The sequence below is a fragment of the Neolamprologus multifasciatus genome, chromosome 22, assembly GCF_963576455.1.
Source record: "Neolamprologus multifasciatus chromosome 22, fNeoMul1.2, whole genome shotgun sequence".
Taxonomy (NCBI): domain Eukaryota; kingdom Metazoa; phylum Chordata; class Actinopteri; order Cichliformes; family Cichlidae; genus Neolamprologus; species Neolamprologus multifasciatus.
Window position 1 is genome coordinate 16,307,198 of NC_140459.1, and position 6,237 is coordinate 16,313,434.

A 6,237-nucleotide genomic window follows, 5' to 3' on the forward strand; every position below is an offset into this window, starting at 1 on the left:
AATTATATACTTTCACTGATTTTAGCGACTAAAATGTTTACTTAAGAGATTGTATTTGGACAAAAATTATAAAAACAACATACAAGATAAAACATTTTCTCATCGTATATAAAACTGCATTGCGAATTACAGGATAAGGTAATAATCAGTCATTAAAGATATCAGAAGTGCACCTGTGTTCGTTTGTTCATTAACTATCATAAACAAACGAAGAGGACTTTTAATATACCATAAAAGTCCTCTTCGTGGTCAGCCAAAATTCTTTTTCTGAGATGCAGAAAATAAAGGAACAGCATACGAGATTAACCAAATCTAAGTAAAAGGTGGGCTGATATGTACAAATATAGAAGGGATCCCTGAATGCACCGTTGTTCAAATCGACGTGCTGAAGACACAGAATGTTGCCACTGTCGCCCCCTAGTGTCTGAATTACAGAGGTACAAGTGTTTAGATCAGTCACTGTAGTTTCATGTACAGGATTCCACACCAACACTGACTGAGAAATCAAGTCAAGTTTTTTGATTTAAACATAATATGATGAGCCTTGAGTTAAAATTCATTGTGTACCCAGTTTTGTATCATTAATACTGCTCTTTAGAGCACGAGAGTGCAAATATTATGCTTGGGTTTTCATCTTCATTCATTTATTATATCTATTAATCATATGTAAATCTCCATGTTTGAGGTTTTTCCACATTTATTTCCAGTTTTTCAGAAGAACTCCAATGAAATAAGGAATGTGCTCAAGAATTAACAAAAGAAAAAAGAAAGAAAGATGCTTATTATCAGAAAAACGTACTTCCTAACCAATTATGTCAATTGCGTTGTGTTGCTTCTTTTAAATCAGCTAATATCACAAGATATTTCACTTTGTGAAAATGTAAAAGTAATCATTTCACATAATTGGACTTCTTTTATTACCATTAATTAAAATTGGATATTAGTCAAAATTGGACATTATTCCTCTGTACTGACACATGGTAATCTTACTATTGTATACACTGCTCAAAAAGAATAAAATCTTGATGAATGAAATATTCAAATAGAAAATCTTTATTTACAATATTTAATTTGTTGTGAGCAAATGAAGAATAATTATCAACTTCTGCACTTTCAACTCTAAATCATCAACCTTGAAAAGTTTTCCCTGTAAAGTGTTCCCTTAAGCTGTGTGCGCAGTAAAGTCTCGAGCCACCCCTCATTTCTGTATCTTGAGTTATGAAAATGAGAAGCAGGTGCAGCAATTTATTGAAACATCTGTAAACACATATGGAAATACAAGATAAAAGGCAGAAGGACAAAGATGGACGGACAAAGATGTTCATACCAAAGTATGAACATCTTTGTCCTTCAACACTGCCTGAACTCTCTTAGCCAAAATTTCTTGCAATTTCTTGAGGAATAGTTCTCCAGCTTCTTGAAGGACTCTCATCCATCACAATGATTTCAATCAAACATTTCAAACTTGGGTTCAGCAGTCTGTAACTCTGTTGCCACTGATTTTCAGCCATACTTCCTTCCCCTGAGACCATTTCTGATGAGCCTTCAGTAAACAGTAGATGGATCAACTAAAGGTCCAGATCTATCTCTCAGGTCCTGTTTCAGGTCTTTGCTGGATTTTCTTCTTGTTTCTTAAGAACACGACTTTCAGATACTGCTCATCTCCTGTAGATTTTTTAGGTCTGCCACTTCTTCTTTGTCCTCCACTTATCTGGGTTCCTCAAATTTTTTGAGGCCACACTCCACACCATGCAGAGATATGCCAGGTTTTCAGCTGGTGGTGCTGATGGTGCTATTTTATATATGTCAGGTCAGGTAACACTTCATAATAAGGTCCATTACTAAGGGTGTAATTCACATGTAATTAAATGGAATTTCAACGCACTTTATTTGAAATAACTAAAAGTAATTATATTTACCTACAAATACTTAAATACTCAAAAAACAAAAACTCAAATACTTACACTAGAATAAAGGGATAAGCTGTGATATTTTCATTCTGCTGTAATTATTATGAAGTGTTTCATCACTGGTGTTGTCTCTTCTCTGTGTCTTTCACTGGGATTACAGGTGGATGTTTGCTTGCTTGCTACACAAGCAAACAGTTGGTACAGAAAGAGTCCAAAAATCTCCACAGTAAAAGAAATGAGCTCCCTCAGAAAAACACTAGGGGGCCTCTTTGGAGGAGGAACCGGCCGTGCTCCACAGTGAACACTGGTATGATGTGTGGGGGAATTTGTTAGTGTGCCACCAGCGTCCACTAACACTGAAACGCACATGATACCAGGAGTAAAATTTAACATCCTGACGTATCATCGTAACAATCTCACCTCAAAGGTTTGCTGCACTTTTACATTTATTATACATATTTTAACCACGCAGTGCTATGCAAACACTGCAGCAGCACAGCCTGTACGCACCATCATGTGGTTCACTGTGCTGCATTAGATGTTTATCTCTTCTGTCGTTGGCACTGGTCACAGTGAAGCTGTTCATCGCCACTCGTTATTTGACTAAATTCAGCTAATATGTAAATGTTCTGCAGCTGCAGTCATCACACGATGGATACACAGACAAGCTGTCTTGATAACACCAAATTATTAAAAAGAGTGTGAAGAAAACAGGAAAAAACTTGCTGTTTGTGTGTTTTTGTTCATTTCATCACATTAGAGTAATCCAGCCACTGTGTTTGGGTAGGAGAGAGAGAGAGGAGGATCTATTTTTATCCACTATCAGGCACTATGGTCCATATTCCTGTCGGAGATCATCTCAACAGGTGTTGTGAATTTCTTGAGAGAAATATTATCATTGTGAGAAAAGCCTCCAGCAGGCCTGTTGCGCACCCCCTCCACCTCCCCATACCAAGAAAAGAGGGATAATCTTTTCAGTCTTTTGTGAAAAGAGGGAAATATCTCTCAAGAGAGAAGGATGTGATTATGCTTTGAGAAGGGGGGCAGACAGTAAAAGAAAGAAAAGCGTGTGTAGGGGGGGTTGACAAAAGCCACACATTGCTCAGATTCCCCCACCCTCGAGGATGTTGTGCAGGGACTTGCTAGCTTAGGTTTGGGGTGGGGTTCTCCAGCCTTAGGGGCTGTGTGAAAGCAAATCTTCCAGGTGTCAGCTTCAACAGTGGAGGAGAATATTATCTGGCTGTCCATTGTGAGTATGAATAAGCAGGGTTTGCCACAGACAGCAAGAGATGTGTTTTTTTTCTCCTCCATTTGGGTCTTCTCCTCCCACCATGAGGGCTTTCCTTCCTCACACTCAGATCATGTTGTAAATTACTTTTTTGCTATGTTGCTGTCAAATGTTTACTTTTTTTTGGTTGTTTGTACACTTTATACGAGGTTAAGCAGAATTAAGAAGAAAAATAAAAGAGGCTGGCAGCAAAACCTCACACAGAGGGAGAAACGTCCCCTGTCAGAGGTGAACAAGGCCTCCTTTTCTCCTCTGGAGGCTGTTTAGTGTAGAGGAAGTTGGATTTCATCTTCCCCATTAGCCACTTCCTCTCCCTGCTCCCCCTTTGGCGCTTTCCTTTTTTTTCCGAACCAACAGGTTTAGCCGCAGTCCACACCACGGCTCGCATCACTGTGACATGCCACAATGTTGCCAGACCAGTCAGGCTGTACACAAGCGGTGACACAGTCACAACAAATCCACTAGCCGACAACTTTCACTGCTCCTTCAGCAGCCCGGCTTTATTGATGTAAACAACACGGGAAGCGCTCGGAAGGTTATTTCACGGCAAGAAAAGAAAGAAGAGAAGAAGAAAGAGACATCAACCCGATTAAAGATTAAACCGCCGATATCAACCCAGTCCGAGGAAACGAGTGTTTCTGTTCATTGTTTCATTAAAACTGATTCTGAGAAATCACATCACAAGGGCAAATCATGCCTTCAGGGAGAGGGAAGTTAATTTCTTACCTCCGCGCAGTCACACACGCCTACATCCTCGCACAGAGTGCAGCTGAAGGAGAGGTGAGGTCTTGGGTCAGGCAGACATAAGCTGGTCAAACAGAGGCTGATTGTGAAGGTGGTGACAGCTCACCAGCAGCAGCTCTCTGATATTTCAACTGTGACCGTTGGTGAACGGAGTCAGCAGCACTGGAAGGCAGCTTTAGCACAAATTTAAAGGAATTTGTCGTTTATCAGACAAAGCAGATCTTTTTTACACTCCTGGAAGTTACCAAAATCTGACGATGTGAAACTGAGGTTTGTACGTTGCACACGGTTAGTTTAAAGTGCTCTGACAGACTAATTAAAGGGTAGAAAGAGGGCAAGTAAATAGGTTGGAGACTATGGCACACACACACACACGGACACACACAAAGAAATACTGAAAGATTAAAAAATGAAATATGTGAAGAGCAGTTTATAAGGACAACAAAATGTTTTTATGAAAGTTTTGGACAGTTTTATTAACTATAATCCTTTAGAGACCAGAGACCAGTAGAGACCATTAATACACTGAAGTATCTTTTGGGCAAAAGTCCCAAATTTCCCCTAAAGCATCCATCAAGGAGTGAATGTTACCAGAAGTGCTCTCGCAAAGAGAAAAGTGGTGTATGAATGTTTGGGTGATTGGGTGAACGTGACTTGTAGCAGGAAGCACTTTGCGTGCTCAAATTGAGTAAAAAGGCACTGTGTCAGTACCACTGCAACGCTTTGTTTCATTACTAAGAAAAATTGGGCTTAAGGGTGGTTGGACTGCCTGCATGTGCTGCACACCATCAGAGCTGCAATACTGGAGAAATTGTGGTTTCTAAATTACCTCAAGGATCTTTTTCTGTTGTGGTTTTGCAGTGTAGTGGTTTGCACAGTCACACATTCACCTAATGAGTGAAAATGCCCCGATTTGGTCCTGCGAGGTGTCTGGTGCAAAAACCTGCCAAATCAAAAATGCAGACTTAACTGCTCTAGTGACCCTTGGTGAATATGGGAGCAACTTAAAGTAGTAGTTTGAATGTCATTGGGCAAGCTGCAGAGGTTGGGAGTCTATCACACAACACTTCAAATTAGAATCACCAGTTAACCGGAGAAGTCTCTCAGTGGATTGTATGAGGAAAACCCATGCGTGCAGACACAGGGAGGACATGCAAGAAGGCCAGAGCTGGCATCAATGACACCCACTGCATCAGCAGCACAGAGACACCTGGGATAGGCTCCAGCCCCACGAACACCAACTTTTCTGTTGTAGGATTTGCAAAAAGACAAAACAAAACACATCACCTGATAATCATGTCATCACATTTTGGATAGTTCATACCAATAATAAATATGCATTGAGCCAACATCGGCTCGTTACACTGACAAAGTCAATCCATCCATTTTCTTAACTGCTTGTTCAATTTTGGGTGGCACCGTGTCCAGTGTGTACCCTTTAGGCCTATGATCCCCTCCAAACCTTGAACTGGATTACCAGAAGAAGCTTAATGGATGTCATCAGTATTAATTCTGACACCAAAGCTAATATTATTCGAGTACCCATGCTGCAGTCAACCTTATCCTCTATGTTTGACTTCATTCATGTTCAAGCATGTGTATGCAACCCCTCATGTCATTCATCCACCCCTCCCTCCACCTCTTCTTGATCTAACCTCCATCTGAATGTCAACATCCCCCCTCCTACATGCACAAATACCCACGCCCCTGTCTCCTTCTCAGCTGTGTGCTTCTCAACTCAAACAGGTAGACTCAGACACAAAATCCCAGCCAAGTCCAGACAAGCTGCTGCTCCTGCGAAAAAACGCCTGGAATGCAGGATACACCTTTCACCTCACAGTTGGACACACACACAAACACACACGAAAAGTATGTGGCGGCTTGTGGCCCCTGACTTTCCAGTCTTGCTTTGGCCTGCTTGTGGCAGCTTGTACGTTAGCCCTCGCACGATTTCAGCTGTCATCTCGCCCCATGGCTGAGATTCCAGCAGGCGGGAGTCATGTAGGGGAAGGTAAAGATAAGAGAAAAGCTCATGCACAACCATTATTTTGATCTCACTCTGTTTTCTGTGCAGCGTTAATGAGTCGTGCATGGATTATGAGTCAACACAGACTTGGGTGCATTTAGGTAAAAGCCGCTCTTGTGTAATGTAACAGCCCTCGCTGTAATTTTGCACCTCTCTGGTGTTGTTGAATCCATTTCTTCTCTAATCACATGCATCTTAAAATGCAGCAATAAAGCTGGAAGGAGGTAGGCAACAGAGCTGAATAGAACATTTTTATTTCCTTCTTTTGT